The 23247-nt window shown below is 44.1% G+C and overlaps 1 protein-coding gene and 1 pseudogene across 3 annotated transcripts in view; one reads left to right on the top strand and one right to left on the bottom strand.

The window, feature by feature from the left end:
- Nucleotides 1–23247, top strand: part of NEK7 (NIMA related kinase 7) — a 143785-nt gene that overhangs the window by 1108 nt on the left and 119430 nt on the right. Inside the window, exon 1 of one of the 3 annotated variants that reach the window (XM_056110718.1) lies at nucleotides 13207–13224. The exons of 1 other annotated variant lie outside the window; for it this stretch is intronic. The gene's annotated coding sequence lies outside the window, so the exon portion shown is untranslated. Of the gene's footprint in view, nucleotides 1–13206; nucleotides 13225–22982; nucleotides 23069–23247 lie in introns of those variants that run through there. One more of the 3 variants, XM_056110716.1, reaches the window with a different exon arrangement.
- On the bottom strand, nucleotides 14319–14508 carry LOC130020215 (uncharacterized; annotated as a pseudogene).

Below are 23247 nucleotides of genomic sequence, written 5' to 3'. Positions count from 1 at the left end.
GAGGTGGTGTATCTAGCAGATGGATGAATTGTGTTCTCCGGCTGTGATCCTTATTCGGGGTCAGTACTCAGACTCATGGTACAGCAAGCAATGTTTCCATCAGTGGATGGATTCTGGTGATGACACAGAAGAGAAATTGTTCTCCTCCTGCTTTAAGACCTCCAATATTCGCGTGCAGTTGAAAAGATCAGATGCCCATAGGTTCCTTCCTTTCTTTTTCTTTTTTAGAGCATTGTGTACCGGTTATAATTAGAAATGCCCTTTCTAATTTTCTTCACGGAATTTGTAGTTTGAGGGAGTATGCACATTCCTTGCAAGTAGCAGCAGTGTGTCTTGCCAGGTTGAGTTAAGGAATAAAGCACAGGGTAAGTTGTGTGTGTGTGTGTGTGTGTGTGTGTGTGTGTGAGTGTGTGTGTGTGTGTGTGTGCGCGCGCCCGCGCTTCTGTGCCGCAGAGCCTTGAGTGGCTGCGGATGTGGTCGAAGTATGGCGTAGACATTTCACTCAAAGATCTTATGGGACTTTCGGAGCAACCCGAATAGACGCTGTAAATAATGACTAGTAAAGCCAGAGGTAAAATAATAGTGCTTTGTTGCAGAGTGCATGCCGAATGTTGCTCGGTGATGACCACTGCACTGGTTAACGGGCAGACCTTCGGCAGCCTGTTCTTGGCCTGGGAAGGCACCCTCCGTAGTCCCGGGGAGAACCAGCCCATCGCTTACTTTCTCGTCTCAAACCGCAGCATCCTCTAGGACGGCGAGCATGCTGGGGCGGGGAAGATATGGGGAACTCTGCAAAACTTTTGCCTCTCGGAGAAGTCGAAAGAGGCAGACTTGGTATAGGCACGGTGAAAGGAGGGCGGGCGAAAGAAAAAGGCGAGGGCACGCGTGGAGAAGGCCGGTTCCTTCTTCGGGGTGGGTGGGGAGGCCGGGAACGCTCGGCGCGGTTCCAACCCGGGACTCCGCTCCCGCCCCTCCGCGGAACCGACGGGCGCGGCAGCCAACGGGCGGCGAGGGCAGCGCGGGAGGGCGGGTACTTCCTACCGGGCCCGGTCGGCGAGGTGGGAAAGTTTCTGCCCGGAGCGTCGGAGCGTCGCGGGACTTGCGTGCGAAGTGCAGGCGACAGCTGGGTGGGTGGGTGGGGGCCCGGGTTTCCTCCGACCCCTCTCAGCGTCTGGCTTCCCACCCCCGCTGCAATTGCACTGAAATGTTCGAATTGCTCACACTCGAATGAGACTTTCAAAATTGCGGCCGAAGGGGGTTTGAGTCTGCAAGGTTCTGAAAGTGACAGCCAAGACGGAGTCGGAATCTCAGTCGCATTTAAGTGAAAAGGGTGGCAGCTCAGCTGCAAACCTTATCACCCGAACTGCTTACTGGTCAGGATAATTTCTTTAAATCACTTTCACAATTTCCTGGCTGGACAGTTTCTGTACCTACCGCCCTCCCCTCCGCCCCCCTCCTCCCCAACCAACCCCTTTACCCCCAGCCCAGTCAAACAGCACCGAGTCCAAGAATGAGGAAAGCCCTTTGGTATGAAGGCAGCTTGCGGAACAGAGGGGAGATTGGAGGATGTGGCGAGAGCATACCTGGAAAATGAAAACCAGTGTTAAATGACGCAAAGTGCTGCTACAGTTTGTGGAAATAACTAGCCTGCAAAGCCTGGGGGCTGGTCACAGGCCATTTGGGCTCTAGTGTTTTGCACGCATGCATTGCAAGATTAAGATCCCAGGAGTGTTGTGCTCTTACTGAAATGTAGATTATTCCTCCTCCTCTTCCTCCTCCTCCTCCTCCTCCTCCTCCTCCTCCTCCTCCTTCCCCTCCTCCCCCTCCCCCTCCCCCTCCCCCTCATTCCCCACCCCCCTTTACCTAGGGTCTGAAGTTTGTGAAATGTACATACATACATTTCTGATGTGGCCACCATTTAGGCCATCTGGAGAAAACAGGGATTCTTGAGTGCGATTTTGGAACAGAAATGGTTTCATTAGATAAGTCCCTAAATCCCTCTCAGGTTTTATTTCCCGTGTCACCCCCTTTTTAAATAGACTTTGGAATTTAAAAAATGTTCAGTCTAGATGCAGCTGTACAAAGTAGCTCTGTCCACATTCCTGTTTTCAGTCAAATGAAAATAGTTGTCCCATAAAATATTTGCTCAGGAGTTTGTGGATAGTTATTTAGTATTTTATATACAAATACGATACTAGTCGCTATGATGCTTAAAGGGCATCTTGGGAATGGTATGTATGATCTGTGTGAGCTCCCAGTTGCTTTATCTGCTGTTACTTTATTAGCATTTTTGTAACTATATAATAAAATATCATAAGAAGTTTTTGAATGATTTAATTTCTCCACCTTTTACCTGAATGGGGAATATGGGTGGATAATCTTGATTATATAACTAAGAAAGTATAATATACTTACTAAATATAATGGCAGCAGAGAATTTTTAAATTTATACATAAAACTAAAGTGGAACCAGGCACTCTGTTGCTAAACTACTAAACTGCTGATTTCCTTTTTTTTTTTTTTGTGACTAATACCCCAATGATCCCTACATGTGTCTGCTCAAAATACTTAGAAAATTTATTTAATTGTGTGTGTGCACAGTGGGAATGAGAAAGACAGATGGTCAGGAAACATTCCTTAATTTTTTTAGAGCAGGAAACCTTTTTAAATATTAAGATTTTTGGAGAAGGAAACCTTTTTAGGTGTTAAACTTTTGTCAGACTGTGTAATGGAGTTTATACAGTGTGGTATTTTTGAACTTCTGAAGTGTTCATCAAAAGAGTGTCTAAATGAAGCACACTTATTTAATTGGACATTCGAAAGGTATGTTTTAAATTACTTAATGGCGAGTGCAACTTTCTGTAAACCTTGTCTTGGTTTTGTGTAGATACTAAATAGAGTCACCTTTTCCACTCCCTGTTGCTTTTGTAAAGAATAGGAGTTTGCTCACTTTTTGCTAAGAGACTAGTTAGTACCTGATCTATCACCGTGAGCCATATGGTGTCTTTCTTTGCTGCCACTGTGGACTTGGTCAGCAGTTGAACAGGTGGGTGTGACTCTGTTCCAGTAAGACCTTTCTTTATACAAACAGACTGGAGTCCCATCAGAGCTTGAGAAGATAATACTGAATAGACCATTGCTGTTGGGTTGACTTGGACTTTTCATGGCAGTGTTTCTGTAAATAGAATTTTTAGGTCACTAGACCGTTGTGACAGTCTCTCTCTCTCTCTCTCTCTCTCTCTCTCTATATATATATATATATATATATATATACATATATTGCCACTGCCGGAGAATAAAAGCCTATTACTCATCTCCCAATTTTGTGTTTCATTTTGTAGATTTCATAAACAGAAAAGGTGCTTTTCAGTTTTGCACTTTTTTTTAAAAGAGTTTTTCCCCATTCTTTGCATCTGGCAGATCCCTACCCTCTTGCGGAAAGGATCAAAGTGTGTGTCTCTCCTCTACTAAAGCATGCTGAATCTGGCATCAGATATTTCTCTTTGCTGGAGTGATGTATGGCATTTTATTTTATTTTTAAATTGAGTCACCGAGAGATACAGTTACAAAACCTTCATGATTGAGTTTCAGCCCTACAGTGATTGAACATCCATCCCTCCACCAGTGTGCATTTCCCACCACCAATGTCCCCAGTATCCCTCCCGCTAACCCCACCTCTGGCAGGCACCTTCCTTCTTACTCCCTCTCTCTACTTTTTGGGCAGCATGGTTTGCAATACAGATACTGAGAGGCCATCATGTTTGGTCCTCAGTCTACTTCAGCACACATCTTCCATCCCAAGTGATCCCTCCAATTATGGATGGCTTTTTAATATGATGTATTTTGAAGTGTGTTTTGTTTGTTTGTTTCCATTTTAACTGACTAAACTTTAGAGGGAACTACAAGAGGGAAGTTTTTTTTTTTAAGAAAAAGGTACTTAGTCTTTTCGAACTTACTTAATGTTTTCCCAGTAAAACTTCTTCCCTAATAAAACAGTTCTAGAGAGGGCTTATGTTTATTTTTTGGGGGTGGTGATGGTATGGGCGGTGTGGGGCATGTAGTATGGTCGGGTTGTTGGAGGGAATAAATACTGCCTTCCTTTGTTTTCAGGAGCATTCTCTGTGGGCTGACCTGGGCACAGCTACTCAGAAGGAGAGAATGGAATGGAAAATGGAACAGCTTAGAAATGACACAGTGGAATTTCCCAGTCCTGGCCAGGGGTGGGTGCTGGATGGACCAGAATATTAATATCCCCAGGTGTTCAGGTGGGGCATGGGGCATTCACCATTCTCCAGTCAGTTGCTGTAGCCAGTCTTATGTTCTTAATGTACACGGATGTTTTGTGATGGAAGAGAGAAGAGAGAGAGGCACCAAGCTCCAGGCCTGTGACCTCAACTTTCTGACCTCAGTTGAGTTGACTCGATATTGTTGGGTCACAGTTTTCTCATTTAAAATTACTTTTGAGGGGGCTGGAGCGATAGCACAGCAGGCAGGGCGTTTGCCTTGCATGCGGTCAACCCAGGTTTGATTCCCAGCATCCCATATGGTCCCCCGAGCACCACCAGGAGTAATTCCTGAGTGCATGAGCCAGGAATAGCCCCTATGCATCGCTGGGTGTGACCCCCTCCCAAAAAAAAAGATTGCTTTTGAGGTGGTCAGTGGAAAAAAAAAAAAACAACAAGCCTTTAAATCCACGGTTGTAGGCTGGGAAGGTGTTTTTTACATTTTATCTGCTTCTCTGTTCTTAGGGCCTGCCTGAGTGGGAGGCCCGGCAGGTCTCTGCATCAGCCACGCTGCCCAGTCAGCTGGTCTGCGTAGGCCCTGACACAGCTCTCTTGCCATGTTTATATTCTCTGTTCAGCCCGGCTCCCATCCCTGTGCCCTGTGATTTTCATCTTCATAATTTAATGGTTCCCACATCTGACTCAGTATTTTTATTATATACTTTATATTTTTTTGAGGGAGGAGAGGCAGTCTGCCACGGTTCCATGGGAGGAAAAACCCTCATTAGGTTGCAGGGTTATATTTTGGGCACCAAAAAAAAAAAAAAACAACAAAACACGGGGCTGCAGCATAATTCTTGAATACAGATTAAAAATTGGTAATATTGGAAATAGAAATGTTCTATTATTGCTTACAGCTCTCTTTCTCTTTTTTTGGTGGGGGAGGGGGTGGTCCATACCCGGTGCAACCCAGGAGAGTGTCCATCTCTGACTCAGCCATGCCTGGTGGGGCTGGAAGTGTGCTGTGCTGGATATTAAAGCAAGGGGTTCCTTAAGCAAATCTTGTGCTCCAACCCTTCCCAATCTTCTCCTACCCCCCAGCCCTTTTTCATGCTTAAGATATTTCTGTAATTAGCTCATATTTACTTGACAAACTATATATCTATATATTTATACCTCTATCTATCATATATTTGTTGTTGTTGTTTGTGGGTCACATCCAGTTGTATTCAGGTTTTAAGTTCTGGCCTTGTGTTCAGGGATTACTCCTGGTGATGCTTAGGGTACCATATGGGATGCCAGTGATCAAACTTCACTCGGCCATGTCCAAGGCAAGAATCTTATTCCTGCACTATACTCCTGCCCTTCTATAATTTTGGATATATTTTCCTGTGGCTCTAATCTTTATAAGACCCCAAATTTTACTTATCAGTTCACTGTCACTGTCACTGTCCTCCCGTTGTTCGTCGATTTTGCTTGAGTGGGCTCTAGTAACATCTCACAACAAATTGTGAGACTTGTTGTTACTGTTTTTGGTATATTGAATACGTCACGGGTAGCTTGCCAGGTTTTGCCGTGCAGGTGAGATACTCTCGGTAGCTTGCCGGGCTCTCCGAGAGTGGCAGAGGAATCAAACTGAGGTCGGTCCCGGTCAGCTGCGTGCAAGGCAAGCACCCTACCCGCTGTGCTATCTCTCCAGCCCACACAGTAGATAATTTATTTGAGGCAAGTAGTATGTCCTTATTCTACAGTTTATTTCTTGACCTGGTTTGTTAACCATTACAGGTAGATTGGATGAGATACATAAAAAAGATGCTTACTGATGGATTGATTTTATAGAAAGAAACACTTCATTGTCTTCTGGAAAATTTCAAATTCACTTCCTTTCTTTACAGTTTTTGGTGTTAAAATACAGAGTCATGTGATAGCAGGTGAAGTATTTAGTGGAAAATAGGTATTTCTTAACATTTTCAGTAATCTTCATTTGTATTAATGAAATGTCTATCTTTGATAACATCCTATGGCTTTCAGTGTCACTTTGTTATTTTATGATTGAATATTAGAAATATCAGCTGTTGACATTGTATTTTTATTAGGCAGTTGTAACCCTCCTCTCAAGTAGGAAGGAATTCATCACCTGGTTTAATAGTATTTGAAGTGTGGGAGAGAGATTGTTTCCAGCAAAGTGTTCTAATAGCAGGTCCCCGAGAGGGTCGCAGTCTCCTTGACTGTCTTCCACTGCTCTGATCAAGACAAACCACAGTCAAGGAAACGAAAACTACTGGGGGTCCACAGCCTTGCTTGGACTCTGATGATCCAGGCTTGGGATGCTCTGAATTCTGGCCATTAGCACTAGATTGGTCTCCTAGGACTGCCTAAGCAGGGCACTTTAAACTGGGTGATGAACAGTTCTGCAGACAGAAATCAAGTTATCCACAAGGTCAACAGTCCCCTGAAACCTCAAGTGTGATGGGTTCCAAAGCTTTTCTATCATGTTTCATGATTTACAGCACCCAGCTCTGCCTCTGTCTCAGTGTGGTCTTTTTTGGGGTGTCTGCTTCTCTTCCTGGAAGGCCACTATTCATCCTGGGTTAGAAATCACCTCACCTTCTTAGACTTAAAGTTGAACCGGGAAAGCCCATACCTCTCTTTTTCGACCTTACCGGTGAGCTTTAGATTCCCAATCACAAGACAGTCTTCATTTTCTATTATCATATCTTATAGACTCTTTTCCAAGGAGAGCGTAAGTGCACAATTCACGAAAGCCATTGCTTTCAGAGCAGGAAGAAACTGGCCTTTTAATTTAAAACCCTGGGTGTAAATTTGCTTAGCTATTTTATGAGAAATTCTAAAAGTATTTCTTTGTGTGTTGCTTTTGTAACAATCCTGATAGTAGGCATAGATAGGGGTTTTGTGTGTGTGTGTGTGTGTGTGTGTGTGTGTGTGTGTTTTAGTTTTAATCTTTCCCAAATTAGTAGACTCTTGCTTTGTTCCTGGTATATTCCCTGTAAAGGTTTGCTCATAGGAAGATGGCCTACCCATCTCTGGGCCTTGATTCACTTCAGCAGGTGTTTGAGTGCCTCCATGAATTGTGGTGGAAGTATTTCCATTGACACCAAAAGGAAACTACAGCCTATCAACAGGTTGGAAGAAGAAGTGAGCATCATGGAGGCTCATCTTGGGAGGAGCCAACTGAGTGACGAGGCAGTGGATAGGTTAGAAAAGGTCAGAGGGTTTATGATGTTCTCAGGGTTGTCTGGGTGGTATTTCACAGACACTTTTTTTCATGATGTTAGCAGCTGCTTTGCCTAACTGAAGTCCTCCTTTGATGTTGTTGTCTGTTAGCAAAATGAAGGTAACATTTGCCTTCCCTGCTTCTGGAGCCTGGGATGTTTGCAGCCACAAGGTGGGCCAGTTTCTCTTATCTCTGTGCTTCAGAGATCATGCTGGGCTCTGCCTCCTTTGCCTCTTAGCCATGCCTCTGTTTAAGGAGCTGATATTTTAGGGGGCCGGGGATATACCCAGTGATGCTCAGGGATTACTCTTGGCTCTTTACTTGGGGATCACTCCTGGCAGTGCTTGGAAGACCATATGGGGTACCAGGGATTGAATCCTGTTGGGCTGCATGGAAGGTGAGCGCTCTACCCACTGTCCTATCTCTGGCCCCTGTGAAGCTGAGTTTTGTTTTTTGGTTCTCTCTGAAAATCCTGCTTTTCGAAGCAGAGTGATCGGAGATTAAGCAAGTTAGCCCGTAAAGGGCTACTTTGTGACTCCTTGAAATGTTCGGATGTTGAAAATATTTTTTACGAAGTTTTTATAGCAGTTGAAAATATGTGAGTGACCTTTTTTGGGGGCTGTCACTAAAGTAAATTGTGCTTTCAAAGCATTTGTCCTGTTGCATTGTTTCTCAGACTGTTGGCCTCAGAATACCTCTGCCAGAGATTTTTTCACTTAACATGTGCTCATTGGCAGTTTAAAACAAGAACCTTTTTTTTTTTTTAAAAAAGGGTCTTACTAATAAGCGTGAGGGTCCCCCCTGGGGATTGTTGGTCAACCCTGAGGCAGTTTGGTGCCAGGGCTACTTCTTCAGGCCCTGTGGTACCAGAGATTCCCCAGGCCACCTGCCAGGCTGGAGACCTGCAGAATGGCAGTGCTTGGGGGGACACATAGTCCTGAGGACTGGGTTGGTGACAGCTGCAGGTGAGGCATGAGCCTTAACCTAGTTCTGTCTCTGCCTTAACCCGCCCCCCCCCCCATGATTTTTATATAAAGAGTCATAAAATCTCCTGATCTAGGATGGAAGCCAACATTTAAAACAAGTAGTGCATGCAGTTCTTTAAAAATTCTGTTTTGTTTTGGCACCACACCTGGCAATACTTAGGGATCACTCCAGGAGGGGATTGGGGGACCATGTGTGATACCAGGGTCTAACTTCGGTCAGCTGTGTGCAAAGCAAGCACCCTACCCCGCTGTATGTCTCTGGCTTGAGTGCATACAGTTCTGATGTCTTTATTCCCTCTCTTGCAGTCTCCTAAGTAGAGAATTTTGTATTAAAAATTATTTATTTCCGAGAGTCCTTTCTTAGTGGGAGCATCATCTTTTTAGTCCTTTGGATTCGTTTATGTCTAGTAATCAGACTGTTCAGTGATTCAGTCTGGATGGCAAATTGGTGTTATTGAAATTACTGTTATGAATCAATGAAAGCAAATTAGATCGCTGTTATAAATTAGTTGAAATCAATTAGATAAGTTCTGAAGCAATTAGATGCAGGAACATGCATATCTTACAGATAGCAAGGGAGTAATAACAGAAGAGAAAATTCCACTTCAAGCAAGTGAGATCGCAGAGTGCATCTGAGTGTTAGTTTTAGTTCTTGTCCCAGCCAAATGGTCAATGCCTCTTACTTCTTGCACTGGGTGTTGTTCGCACCTTTTCTGGCATTTCTGCAGTGCTTCGCTCAGCGGGGTGCGAAAGCCTACCACACCCCTTGCCTCTGAGAGGCTCTCATTGAGCTGAAGGGCAGAAGCCCTTTTCCTTGCATTTCTTGGTTTGCCTCTGGAGCCCTGGCCTCTCCTTGCAGCCTGCCCATACCTCCCTCGCGCTTCTTGGATTGGCGGCATCCTGCACCTCTAGCCTCGCCAGAAAGTGTTGCAGAACTTGATGATGAGTAACCGCTTCCATTAGCCATGACTGTCTTATTTCCATTGATAACAGGTGGTTGGGACTTGACTCTCAGCACTCTGCTGCATGCTGGTGAATACAGGTATTTGCCCGCAAGTTTAATCTGTATTGAATAATGCCTACTTGGTCAGTTTAAAACTAGTGTCTAGCAAGCAATGGTTTCTATTATTTTACCCTCTCTTTTGAAGTTTATTAGTTATCAAAGGCCAGGCACTTTTTGTTCATGACCATTTCTGACCTTCTATCCACCTCCCTCAATCCCCCCTCCCTTTGCTCCCCCCTCCCCATACAAGTGCGCATGTGCACACACAGACACACAGACACATGCGCGCGCGCGCGCACACACACACAGAGTTTTTTGGTTTTAATAATAAAAGGCAGTTTGACAATCCAAGTGTTGGATCTCTAAATTATTTTCAGGTTCATTTTTATCTTTTATCTTTTCAAATGCCAAGCACAAGGGGCCTATAGTTGGACCTGATTGAACATCCAGAGGACTCAGATTAGACCAATTGGGTATCTGGTTTAGCAGGGAATGGCAGCGAGATTTGTAATGCAGTACTAGTGTGAGTTTGGATGTGCCTGGACCCTGGGTAGTGCTGCCGTTCCTGGCTGGCTATTGTTCCTGTTGCTCTCCTCTACTTACCTTCTGTCCAAGATCAGGCAGTCATGCTCACATTCTTCCTGTGTGAACTTTCTGGGATGTTTGTGTATAGATTTCGAGACTGTTTTAGAGACGATGCAGTTGATGGCATGATGTTTCTCTGTTCCTGTTTGAAGCTCAGGGACAGGCCTCTGAGTCTTTGGGGCACTCCAGCCCCTGGAAGGTGGGTGCTTCTTCGAGAGTAGTTCCCTTCCCAGTCGTCTTTTCCTGTCTATTCCTCTTTCACTCTCCCAACTTCCCATCCAGGTCCCATCAAGTCCGAGGCTGAAGAAAGAGACTTGGAGGTGGTTAGGACATGGCCAATAGTGAGTGGGCATAATGACATCAAAGGCAAGCATCATAGGGGCTGGAGTGGTAGTACAGTGGGGAGGGCTTTTGGCCAATCTGGGTTCATTCCCCGGTGTTCCATATGGCCTTCCGAGCACCCCCAGGAGTGATTCCTGAGTGCAGAGCCAGTAAACCCTGAGCATCACTGGGTGTGGCCCCCAAACAACAGCAACAACGAAAACAACAAACAAATGACAAGCATCAAGCATTAGAGGGAGCCTGAGAAAGAAAAACCTCCAACAAGAGTGGCATTTGCAGGAGTCTGTAGGAAGGCCAGTGGGATGATGGACATGGATGATGAAATGCTTTGCAGCATAAGATGGAAAGAGGAAAATATTTAATAAAGGACATATTTAACTAAAATACTAAATCATTTTATTTTTAAAGCTATTTAAAAATAAAGACAGTGAATGCAGAAAAATGTGAGGAAGGCTAATAGGTAGTGGCTTTCAGTAATGTCTACTTATTTAAAACAAAAAGATTCTAAAATTGCCTGTCACCAGTCAGTATACTTTGCATGACTGGAAGAATAAGGTAATACATATAGATCACTTGGTTTCATGTATTAGAATTTTAAATCACACGGTCTCAAGTGTGGATTTTTTTAAAAAAAATTCTAGGTATTACTGCAACTTTATAACTCCTTTATCTGCTGAAGGGCATGGAAGGAAGGTAGCAAACAGTCAAAAGAGGTTCTTTTGGGGTCAGGGATATAGTTTAGCGGTAGAGCAGTTGTCTTGCATATGTGAGACCTTGATGGAAGAGTTGAGGGGGAGAGAGGGAGAGGAGGAGGAGGAAGAGGAAGAAGAGAGAAAAAAAAGGGGAGGGAGGGAAGAAGTGAAGGAAGAAAGAAGGGAAAGAAGGAAGGCTGTAGGGAGGAAGGAAGGGAAAGAAGGAAGGTAGGAAGGAAGGAAAGAGGGAGGCATGGAGGGAAGAAAGGAAGTGGAAGAAGGAAGGTTGGAGGGAAGGGCAGGGAGGCATGGAGGGAAGGAAGGAAGTGAAGGAAGGAAGGAAGGTGGGAAGGAAGGGAAGGAAGAAACTGAAGGAAGGAAGGTAGGAAGGAAAGGAACAAAGAAAGGAAGGTAGGAAGGAAGTTGCTTCTTCCCATTTGTCTCAGAGACTCCAATCTTATTCTCTGTGTCTGGAAGAGTTTATGTGCCATATCCACAGAAAGATTGAGTTTTATGCTTTAAAAAACATTTTAATTTTTCACAGCCACAGAGCCTGGGGAGCCCAGGAATAAGTAACTCCGCGCCGCATCGGGGTGTCCGTCTCGCTCACCTATTTTTGTGACTCTCCGCGGAGACGGTGCTGCCAGCTTGACCCTGGCTTACCTTTCCCGCCTCATCCCTGTCCTCTCCCCCCTCCGCCACTCACATCTGACAACTGCCATTAAAAAAATAATTGAAACCCAAGCACAAAATTTGTAAGTCTACAGCTGTACCTCATGGTGTCTCACTAATAAAAATTAAAAAAAAAATAAGTCCCATGGTTTCTCCGGCTTCTCTCTGCTTTGCCTTTTTATACTTCTCTCGCCACTTTGGCTCCTGTTTTCAGCCCTGCTCAGTCTCAGACATGACCCCAGCCAGACTCAGGCTCCTGCTCCTCCCGGTCCCTGTCCCAGACCCTTGGCACCGTGGCTCTCCCGGGCTGAGCTTCCTTCTGAAAAATCTCAGCTTCTCCAGGGCATGGATCCTGTCCTGAGCCCAGCTCCTTGCTCTGCTGTACCTCAGAACATTCTCAAAGGAACCGGCCGCTCTGGCTGTGGCCAGGAGCTGCACCTCAGTGGCTCCCATGGAGCAGAAAGTGTGGGCAGCAGTGAGAGAATGTCCAGAGCAGTGGAGCTGCTGCTTGCTGGGAAGCCTCGGATGAATGCCAGGCCCAGGGGCAGGCGAGGGGGGGAGGCTTGCTGTGTTATGCCCAGGGCTGGTGTGCTAGGGCCCAAGGGGATACGTCCAGAGATTCCGTCTAGGGGTCTGGAGTGATTGCACAGAGGGTAGGGAGTTTGCCTTGCAAGCGGCCGACCCGGGTTCGATTCTCAGCATCCCAATTGGTCCCCCCCGAGGACCGTCAGAAGTAATTCCTGAATGCAGAGACAGGAGTAACCTCTGCGCCGGGTGTGACCCAAAAAGCAGAGATTCTGTCTGGGCTTGGTGTCTGCGCTCTGCCTTTTCAGTGTGGAAAGACCTCAACGTGGGACGAGGTGGGAACCATGGTGAGCACTAGATGTGCCAGCCAGGAACGCGGTGGGATCAGGGAGGGGTGGAGTCAGGAGTGGAGACCAGTTTGGCATGGTGTGTTAGAGGCTTGGGCAACCCGTGTAAGAACTGGATTTCTGGAATCAGGACAGGAAGTGAGAACAGGGCCAGCCATCCGATGGAATCGATTGGGAGTTGCCGTGTTCATTTGTTCAATGAGTGCCCTTAGTATTTTCCTTCCTTAGAGGTGATGTCATTTTTTCCCAAAGTGAGAGGTACTACACCCAAGCTCCTCCCACTATGCGTGCTGGAACCATCTAGAAGCGTGAAGCCACTGGTACAGTGTAGGATGTCGGGGTGTGTACTTTCTGTTTGTTCATATCAAGAAGGTAGATATTAGGGATGCTAAGCATTTATCCCCCCTGAAAAGGTGTCTGTAGACCAAGTAAGTTTGGGAACTTCTGTGGTCCTGTGGATTTGTGCTGGAGTTAAGTGGTCTGGTACTCTGTGAAGGGGTAGACCCCTCTCTGCCCACCATGGCACTCTCTGTTCGCAGATTGCTGCCATTTCCATGTCCCAGAGGTTACCGGGTGGAGAAATGGGGGACAGGCTACAATAGGGAAGAAACCAGGTAACTATTTCACTGTTCTATTTCCCAGAATAATGACTCATTTGAATTCAGGGAACATTATTATTTGACTCATTATTATCTCCTGGACAAAGGGAAAGCTTCTTCCACCCTTGGACACATTTTGTTTTGTATCTTTTTATAGTTCCTATTGCTAGACCCTTGAAAGAACAATCACAGTATCAATTATTATTATTATTATTATTATTATTTTGGTATTTGGGCCACACCCAGTGGTACTCAGGGGTTACTCCTGGCTCTGCAGTCAGGAGTTACTCCTGGTGGTGCTCAGGGGTTCATGTGGGATGTCAAGGATCTATATGCAAGGCATATGCCCTGCCTACCTATCTCTGGTCCCAACATCAGTAATTAGTTTTAGCACAGTAGCACTGTCCTCCCATTGTTCATTGATTTACTTGAGCAGGCCCAGTAACATCTCTGTTGTGAGACTTTGTTGTTACTGTATTTGGCATATCAAATACAGCATGGGTAGCTTGCCAGGCTTTGCCGTGCGGACAAGATACTCTTGGTAGCTTGCTGGGCTCTCTGAGAGGGGTGTAGGAATCAAACTCGGGTCGGCCAGGTCGGCTGCATGCAAGGCAAACACCCTACCCACTCTGTGGAGCACATACAAAGGGTCAGTGCCACCTGCTCAAAAGTATACTCAGGAGGGATTTCAGGGACAGGCAGTACGTTACCCAGAGGCGTGGAGATGGCAGCATCAGTTGTCTTGAATGCCTCATCCTCTCCTCTCCCTTCCCTTCCCATCCTCCTCCCTCCTCTCCTTTTCTCCCCTCAACTCTCTTCACCCTCCTCAGTTCCCCGCTCTTCCCCTCCTCTCACTCCAGTTTCTTCTCTCCTACTCCTCTCTTTCCTCTTCTGTGATCTGATTACAGTTACTGTTACCTTTAGGCTTCCAAAATTTTGATTTTAGCAACAAAATCTATTGCGGTTTAATGTTTCTGTATTTGGTTCTTAGTTAATGGCATCTCAGCAGCTAGCATCAGAATAGAATGGAGATTTCAAGTAATTTAGATGAAATGAATTGATTTTTTTAATAAAGTACATGAAAAAATGGATGAGACTTGAAAATCTAAACTTCAGTAATATTGTCGTACATTTGAAAAACCATGGGAAAGGCAGTTGCAAAAGCAAACACCTAGAACCGGCTTCATGCTCAGGAGAGGAAGCTCTGGAACCAGAGCTACAGGGCTTTGGTTGCTCTGCACAATAAGAGAAACTTCTCTAGTAAGAAACTATAGAAGTGATCCCTGAAAGTATAGTCTTTTTTTTTTTTCAAGCTCCCTTGGTGATTGCCCCCTTGAAAATCTAGGATTCTGATACCTGCATCATTATTTTCATTTTATATTTTTTGTTTTTTTTTGGATCACACCCAGTGATACTCAGGGGTTACTCCTGGTTCTGCACTCAGGAATTACTCCTGGCGGTGCTTGTGGGACCATATGGGATGCCGAGGATTGAACCCGGGTCAGCCATATGCAAGACAAGCACCCTACTAGCTATACTGTTATTCTGATTCCACCCGCATCAATTTTTGCTTTTTTTTTTTTTAAAGTATACTCCCCTCTCCCTTCTCCTCCCTCTTCCCCAAGTCCTTGCTACCAGCTTCTGAATATTTTTGCATGCTTGTTTAAAAATAATCTCGGGTACCACAGTCTCTTGGCTTCTGCCTCTGCAGCTCCCTGTGCTGCCTTTCCTGTTATCCACCTGCTTCCAGTGTACCCGGTGGGAATGCCCTGGCTTTCCCCCTTCTCTGTTCCCTCACACTTGGGAGAACTCCCAGACCCTACTGACTTGACAGCCAGCTTCGACATCTTCCTGTCTCCCTATCACCTGGGTGTTGTCCTCTTGCCTCTCTACGTCTCCTTCATGTTCTGAGTAACTGCGGGCCTGGAGCTGCCATCATCCTTTTTGCGTTCCCAGCAACTGTGGTAGAGATTTAAGTTGGGCTCCAGCAATGGCTTAGTGATGAATTGGGAAGGATAAAAGTCTCCGGTGAGTAGATGGCGGTGGTGTTTATTTTCCAGTTCTCGCACCTTCCTACTCTGGATAGCTGTGGCTCTGCTGAAACATGGAGAGAATAAAGAAATTAGACACTTCACTTTCTCACGGTTTTTTTTTTTTGGACTGCCCAGGAAGTGCTCTGTAGATCAGGAGGGCTACCCCCACTGTCAGCGCAGGCTAGAAGTTAATGCTCACACCGGTTCTAGGGACCTCGTACAGGCAAAGGCGCAGCTCCAGTCTTTGAGTTGTCTCTCAGGCCCCAGCACATCTTACTCGTGTTATTTGCCGCCCTGTGGAGGGCAGAGATACAGGAGTTGTTCACTTAGCATAAAGAAGCACTATCTGTTTTTATTGGGATATTTTCATATTTGTTGGCACTTTTGAGTTTCTATGATTTTTTTTTGGGGGGGGGTAGGGGCCTCAGTAGGTCTGGGGCTGCCACCCAGCGATCCTCAGCCAGCTGAGCAGGTGTTCAGTGGAAGGGCCTTATGCATCGCTGTGGTGGGGGTTATGTGGACGGCCTGATGGTGTTCGGGCTTCTGACACCTGGCATCCTGTGATGCCAGGAATCTGATAGGGGTCGGTGGCATGCAAAATTGAACCCCTGTTCTGTCTCTCTGTCCCCAAGCTTTGGCCTTCTCAGTGGCAGTGGGCTCATGAGTGGTAGTGAGGACAAACTCTTCCACTCTGGTTGTAGATGTCTTCCCATATCTGGAATCAAAACGTGGGTGGAGCTGGCTTGTGCGGGTCACATGGGTCATCCCAGATCCTTCGTTTCAAGTGACTGTCAAAATTGTGTCCATTCCTAGTTGCTAGTTGGGAGAAGAGAGAGAGGGCTCCTGGCTTTGCCTCAGTCAATCCTATTGTCACGGTGCCTTATGCTGAGGAATAAAGGAGAAGAAACAGGAGCCAGATCTGCTGAGAATTCAGAGCCCTTGTGCTCTAACAGGAAGTGAAGAAAATGTTCTCCATTTATTCAATCTAGTGTCATAAAACTAAACCAGGTAAGGCACATGTAAAGGCGTCGTGTGTTGGGAGGAAGCCTGTGAGTCCCGGGCATCTGTGGATTCTACAGATGATGGAATCGAGCAGGCGGATGAGCTCAGCAGAGAAGTCTGGCCCAGCTTAGTGCTCTAATGCCACCAGTCATGAGGGGATGATGTGTAGTAGCACATGAGTCTGTCCGGGAAAAGTGTGTCAGGTCCTGTTCTTCCTTGCCTAGTTCAAAGATCAATTATTTTTATTAGACAGTAAAGAAATGCTGAAGGAGGAATCCAGGGAGAGACTCCAAGGTCACTCACGTTGCACTCTGATTCTGGCTAAAAGTATAATACTTAAAATATTTTCTTGGACTGTCCCAAGTTGTGCAATTTCTATCCTGAGTAAATCTGTGCTTTTTAAGCCTCTCTTTCTGCCATTTTAAGCCTCTCTTTAAGAATTTAAAAAAAAGTTAGAAAAGACTTTAGAGCAGTTATTCTTTCACACTTTCCACAGGTCACTGGAGCCAATTTAATATCAATTATGTAATTCCGGTCTCTAAGAAAAACACACTGTTAACTTGATTTTTGGTTTTTTTTTTGTGAGTCCTTTATATTTCAAGTCCTTTATATTTCACATAAAAATTAACACAGCTTTGTCACATGGCATCATGATTGTTTTTAGTCCAGCTACTAACATAAAATAGCAATCCTTATTCTTTGGATATTATTTATAAAAATTAGTTTCACGTGATAAGTGCACCAGAGAAGGTACATTTGTTCCTAGCATGTGCTTGTGTATATGAAAAGATGTATGTCCACAGGCTGGTATGAATTTATAGACTGTGCTCAAAAGTGCACAAAAGGGACTGCAAGATGGTGCAGGTTGGAATTGAAATAATTTGGCAGAGTTTGGTGAGAAAGTTTTCTTAGCAGCTGCCTGGGTTAACTTTGCATAATCCATTCAGAGAATAACTCATTTTTCTTGACACAAAGAGTGTAAAAGCAGTTGAATTTTGTCTCGCAGTAAAATTTGAAAGGCAAAATGTAAGCAATTTTTTTTTCTGACAGAGGTACATTGGAAAATCTTTTTATTACAAATGAGGTACTTTTGTATAACTCTGAGTCAGTGTATTTCACGTATCTATTTTCACTCCTTTCTTAGTTTTCCCTCAATATTAATTTGCATTCGGAATGTATGCACAGCACAAGAGAGATCAAACAAACCCACAGATACAGTTAACGTTACCTTTGCTGTTTCCAAGGTGAAGTGGTGTATAGAATCTAGGAGCATGCGTGTATTTCCAGAGGACAGTCCACAGGAGCACACGTATATTTCCATCCTAGAAAGAGAGTACACAGGAGCCAGAGCAATAGTACAGGAGTTTTGATGCTTGCAGGTTCCCAGCTCCAGCACAAAATAAGGTTTTCTGAGCACCTCCAGGAGTGATCCCTGAGCATGCAGCCCACAGTAAGCCCTGAGCCGTTCTGGGTATGCTCCCCTCCAAAACAACAACAACAAGGAAACAATAATAGTGTAGTATACAGACTAGATTCATTTTGTTGAAACATTACTACGTTGATTATATTATACTAACCAATCTAATTATCTGTTGAGTAGATTATTAATTTGTTCTGGTTAACTCAGATCTTAAGGATGCCTTGAGCTCAGGCGAAGGTTAATGAAGTCACTTATAAGACAGCAGCACTGTGAGTTATCATTCGTGCTTTTCTACTTCCCTTTAGGCCACGCTTTTCTTGTCTATACCCTGGTTTTAGAAGTATCAAAAGAAGTAATTGATAGGAAGTCTTTGAAAGGGGCCTTTTGAAAAAATAAGTATATTATGAGTTCAGGAATAATCAGTGCATTGAACGTGGTCTTCAATAAAGTAAGTATACAGAGCACATGACTAACCTGATTCTTTAAGCATTTAAAATAAGGATAAAATGTAAAATCATTCTCAACACTCAGGCTCAAAAAACCTTCTCTCGTAGAATCAGGTTCAGGGAGATTTCTACTGAAAAAAAAAAAAGACTGAAAGAACCAAGTATTAATACTTGCTCAAAGTGCTAAGTGGTACTCAGACATAAGACTGTGTTACGTCTTCTGCTTTTCTCGTTGATTGATTTCTAAATCATCGTTTTAGAAAGGTCTGCTTTTTTAAAAATCTTTATATAAATGAGAAATTGGTTTTTAAAGAATTTTTTTGGTGGTGAGTTTTTGGATTAGTGATTACTTGTTACAGATACGAACTACTAAAACAGATGATCTTCCAATAAGTAATTCATATCAGTGAAAGGGCCTTCAAGCCCTCATTTGTGTTCCATAGTGCTTTATCAGCTTTGCTATGAAGACTTCCTCATAGCTTTGAAGTGTTTTGTACAGAGAATTCAGTCCATTGTTTTTTTGTAATCAGGTTTGGGAAGATGGGTCCATACTGTTATCTTAGTGCTTTAATTATGGCAGTTTTTTTTTCCCCTGTGGATGGGTATAGTTTGCTAGCCAGCCACAATTTTTCTAGGGTTACAGTTGAATGGTTGGCTTAGTACTGATGTACTTGCTTTGCCAGCCTTGGTTGTTGCTATATGAGTAACTGAGTGACATGGCAGAAATGTCAGGGGCCATTTACCGAGTTCGTGAGAGCATTTTGGGCCCATAGAGCTTAAGCAAAGAGAAAGTCTGTCAAAAGGTTTTTGGATTACTTTTTTAGAAAGGGCTGAGTAGGAATTTCTTGTGTTTTGTTTCTTTAGACAGAATTCTAATTCAGAATTTGTAAAGACAAGCAAAGGAAATCATAAAGACACATTTACAAATACTTACTTTTGGGTACAGCTTAACAATTTTGGGAAGTATTACGACTTCAATTTTCCCCCAATTTTTTGGTAGTAGAAAACTGCCTTGTCTTGTTACTCTGTGGGAACAATTTCAGACCTTGTCCAGCTGGCCTATGCTATTACATATTGACCATTTCTTTAAAGGGCATGAGCTGAAATAAGTTATACAGGAGGTATAATTTACCTTTAGTCATTCAAAACTAGATCTCCCGTGAACTTAAAAAAAAATCTAGTTCGACTCATTTGTCAGAGCTGTATTTTTGTAATTTTTATTTTACAGTAATATATTGGTCCTTGAGCGATAGCATAGTGTGTAGGATGTTGCCTTCCACGCTGCCGACCCAGGTTCAATTCTTCCGCTCCTCTTGGAGAGCCCGGTAAGCTACCTACTCTAAGCCTACGGCAAAGCCTGGCAAGCTCCCTGTGGCATATTCGATATGCCAACAACAGTAACAACAAGTCTCACAGTGGAGACGTTACTGGTGCCCACTCGAGCATATCGATGAATGAGGACAGGACAGGATATTCGTCCTTAATATGCACTGAAGAGAAAGAAATAACTGGCAGATCTTACCTACCTAAGGTAGTAGTTGCTTAGAGTAGTTAATTGTTAAGCTCTCACATTCACAGGTAACTGATTCGTTAAAATAAACAAAGACAAATAATTAAGGTGGGATTTTCCAAAGGGCTTGAAGCAGGGCTCTCTGACCGGATGAGCAGACATTGGGTCTCTGATTGGGTGACCTGTGTCAGAGGGACATGGCCATGAAATAGCCTGGCATGTGAAGAAAATGGAAATGGCTCACTCCAGGTGGAACATACAGTTTGTAAGGGGGGCTCTGGGGAGTGCTGGCAAATATGGAGCAAAGCTAAGTAAAGTGTGTTTGAGTGATTAAAAGTTTTAAGCAGGAGTGCTTAATGATTTGGTTTTCATTTTCACAGCTTTTCTTTTACTTAGATTTCAATGCATAGCTATGGTAAGTGCACAGAGTAGGCATTCAGTAATTAAAGTCAGGCAGAAGAGTTGTTAGGTTACAGGACTAGTGAGACTGGGGAGAGTTTGGGGAGAGCAGAGCTGTTTGGGAGGCTGTGGAGGTGAGGGAACAGAAGAATTTGCCACAGCCTGCAGGATTGGCTCAGTGACATTGCCACTCACTTAGGGAATAGAGATTTGAATGGGGTTGAACAGGCAGAGTGATTCAGTGACTGGAAATGAAATTCTGGAGGTACTGGTTTATAAATCATCAATATGTAGGAGGCAGTTTCTGTGCCAGCTGAAAATGTCTGATTATTTAATCAAGGGACTTACCTTTAAATAAAACCTGAGCAAGAAAATCAACAGAATGCTTTTTGACCACAGATCAAAAGGTATGTTTGGTATGGAAATGAAAAAAGAAGGAAAGAAAATAAAGAAAGGAAAGAGAGAGAGAGAGAGAGAGAGAGAGAGATCTAAACATACAGTATTTCATTTATCTGTTATTTATCATGGTGACCCACTTTCGAGTTTGACTTAATTTATTAGTTATTGGGTTAAATAGCACTAGCACATATGTGTGACTCACCTTGACAAATAACTGGTAAAATTGAGTCCTGGGACTAGGATCATCCTATAAATTGGGAGTGGATTAATGTTTTCTCTTTGTAGAATGCCAAAAATAATGGAACAATTATTCAGAGATCTGCAGAGAACAAAACAAAGAATTTTTTATTATTATGCCTAAACATTATATATGCAACCAAATTATTGCTCATAGATGATGAAAATGAAATATTTTTAGATTTTTTGAGGGTAGATAAAATGTTTTGCATGGGTGTCCTTTGTTTTCTCCCTTTAAATTTTGTGTAAAGCTGGGCTTGGGGCCACAACCAGTGGTGCTCAGGGACTACTCCTGACTGTGTGCTTGGTGTCATTCTTGGTGAACCTTGGGATTGGGGGTGGGTGGGAGCTGTGTGTGGTACCAGAGTTTGAACCAGGGTCATCTGCATGCAAGGCCAGTGAATTACCCTCTGTACTATCTTTCTGACCCTATGTGTTAAATGCCCTCTAAAATTATTATTTGAAGACGTATTCTAGGAGAAAAATAAAAATTAAGAGTTTGGGAAAGGGACCTCTTTGTATAAAAGCATTGGGAATAAGCATTTAAAAAAATAAATGTGGAAACAACAATAAAACAGTTGTTATACAAGATTGGAAATAGCGCTAAATGCCAGAAACAGAGAAATAGGCTATGGTTATAAAAAGCCTATAATCTTAAGAATTTGGGGATGGAAGATTAGGGAAAGGGAAGAGCAAGTGGCATGACCAATCCTTGGCTAACCCGGACCGGATTGTTTGTTGTAAGATACATTTCACTTTTCCTGTGATCATCCGCCAGAAACTGGCTAAGGGAGGACTTAAAAAACTTGGATGTCACCATTAGCAGAATTTAAAATAGGAGAGAATATATGTTTTGCTGACTATCTGGGTAAGAGTCAAACAAGCAAACATGGTTCACATGGCAAGAGATGAAAGAACATCAAGGAAGCAAAAAATTATAGAAGAGAAGTGTCAGTAAGACAATTTACTTGCAACACATTAAGTTGTTTTTTTAAAGATTTGACTCAGATTGAAAAACAATCCTCTATTTTGTGCTGGTTTTCAAAGAACAAAAAAGCCTAGAAAGTTACACAGGGTAAGGTGAGGCCTAGATTTATAAGGAAAACACAAAAGAAAAGACAAAGAGCAATGGTATGAATTCTAAAGTAGAACTCAGTAAAAACAAATATTAAGATAAAGAACAATTTTCAAAAATTGACTCAAGATAGTTCAGACCTGTCCACGGAAGGGCGTGCTGATCGGTGCGCTCTCGCTGAAAGTCTGACTAGTCTCCTGCCCCCGTGCCTGGCTGTTCCTCACAGGGGCCCCTTGGAGGGGAGCGGGTTGAGCTTTCCTCCCCGCCCCGACCAGGGCTCCGGCAGCCGAAGACCTCCAGGACCAGCCACCACCATGCTGAGACCACTCTCCGCACACATGAAGGTACTGGCAGAGGGACAAATCCACACGGGTTCCGGGGCCGAGATATCCAAGCCTACTCGGATTGGAGTCGAGCATCCTCCACCCAGATCCTCCAAATTCCAGTAGGCGGGGGTCACACCCACCACCTGGCCCCCTGGCGCCGTGTAATCCCATCAACAGCCAAGACTCAGAGACTATAAAATCCAGCTCCCGGACGAGAACAGTGCAGTCTCCTGCCCCCTGTGCCTGGCTGTTCCTCACCGGGGCCCCTTGGAGGGGAGCGGGTTGAGCTTTCCTCCCCGCCCCGACCAGGGCTCCGGCAGCCGAAGACCTCCAGGACCAGCCACCACCATGCTGAGACCACTCTCCGCACACATGAAGGTACTGGCAGAGGGACAAATCCACGCGGCCGCGCAACATCTTATCAGGACATCTTTTTATGACATCTTATTATCTCATTCCTACTTTGGACAAACTTGCAGGCTATCGAATGTAGCCTGCCCACAGGGCAGAGTCTGGCAAACTCCCTGTGGCGTACCAAATATGCCAAATACCAGTAACAATGATGGGTCTCATTCTCCTAAAGAGCCTTGAATATAGTCTCAGGGCTAGGATGAAAGAGACATTACTGGGGCCTGCTCGAGGCAATCGACGAATAACAGGATGATGAAATGAAAAAATGAAATGACTCAAGATATAATAATGAGTCGATCTTATTTGACCTTGGAAAATTAAATGAATAGGCTTCACAGTGCACCTATAAGCCTGTTATTTTTAACTTTGAAGTGTTTTAATTGAATGAGAATTTTCCAGTTCATGTTATTGAGTTAGTATAATCTTTTTTTTGTTTGTTTCTGGGCCACAGGCAGCAATGCTCCAGGTTTACTTCTGACTGTATTGAGGAATTACCCCTGGCAGTGTTTGGGGAACCATATGGAATGCTGGAGATGGGACCATCTGGTCAGCCTTGTGCAAGGCAAATGCCCTACCTGCTGCACTATCGCTCTGGCCCCTAGTGAGTATAGTCTGAATACCAAAAATTATACCAGAAAAGAACACAAAATACTGACCAAACTGTATTCAACAGAATGCCAGAGTTCTCTAGGATATGTAGAGAGGTGGAAGACTTTTGAGTCTAGACATATTTGGAAAAATATGTGTTGGATAAAGATGTTTTAAAGAGATACAGCATCC

This window comes from Sorex fumeus, unplaced genomic scaffold, assembly GCF_029834395.1.
Source record: "Sorex fumeus unplaced genomic scaffold, SorFum_2.1 ptg000010l, whole genome shotgun sequence".
Taxonomy (NCBI): domain Eukaryota; kingdom Metazoa; phylum Chordata; class Mammalia; order Eulipotyphla; family Soricidae; genus Sorex; species Sorex fumeus.
The sequence above is the reverse complement of the archived record's forward strand: the minus strand, read 5'-3'. Positions and strand labels throughout refer to the sequence as shown.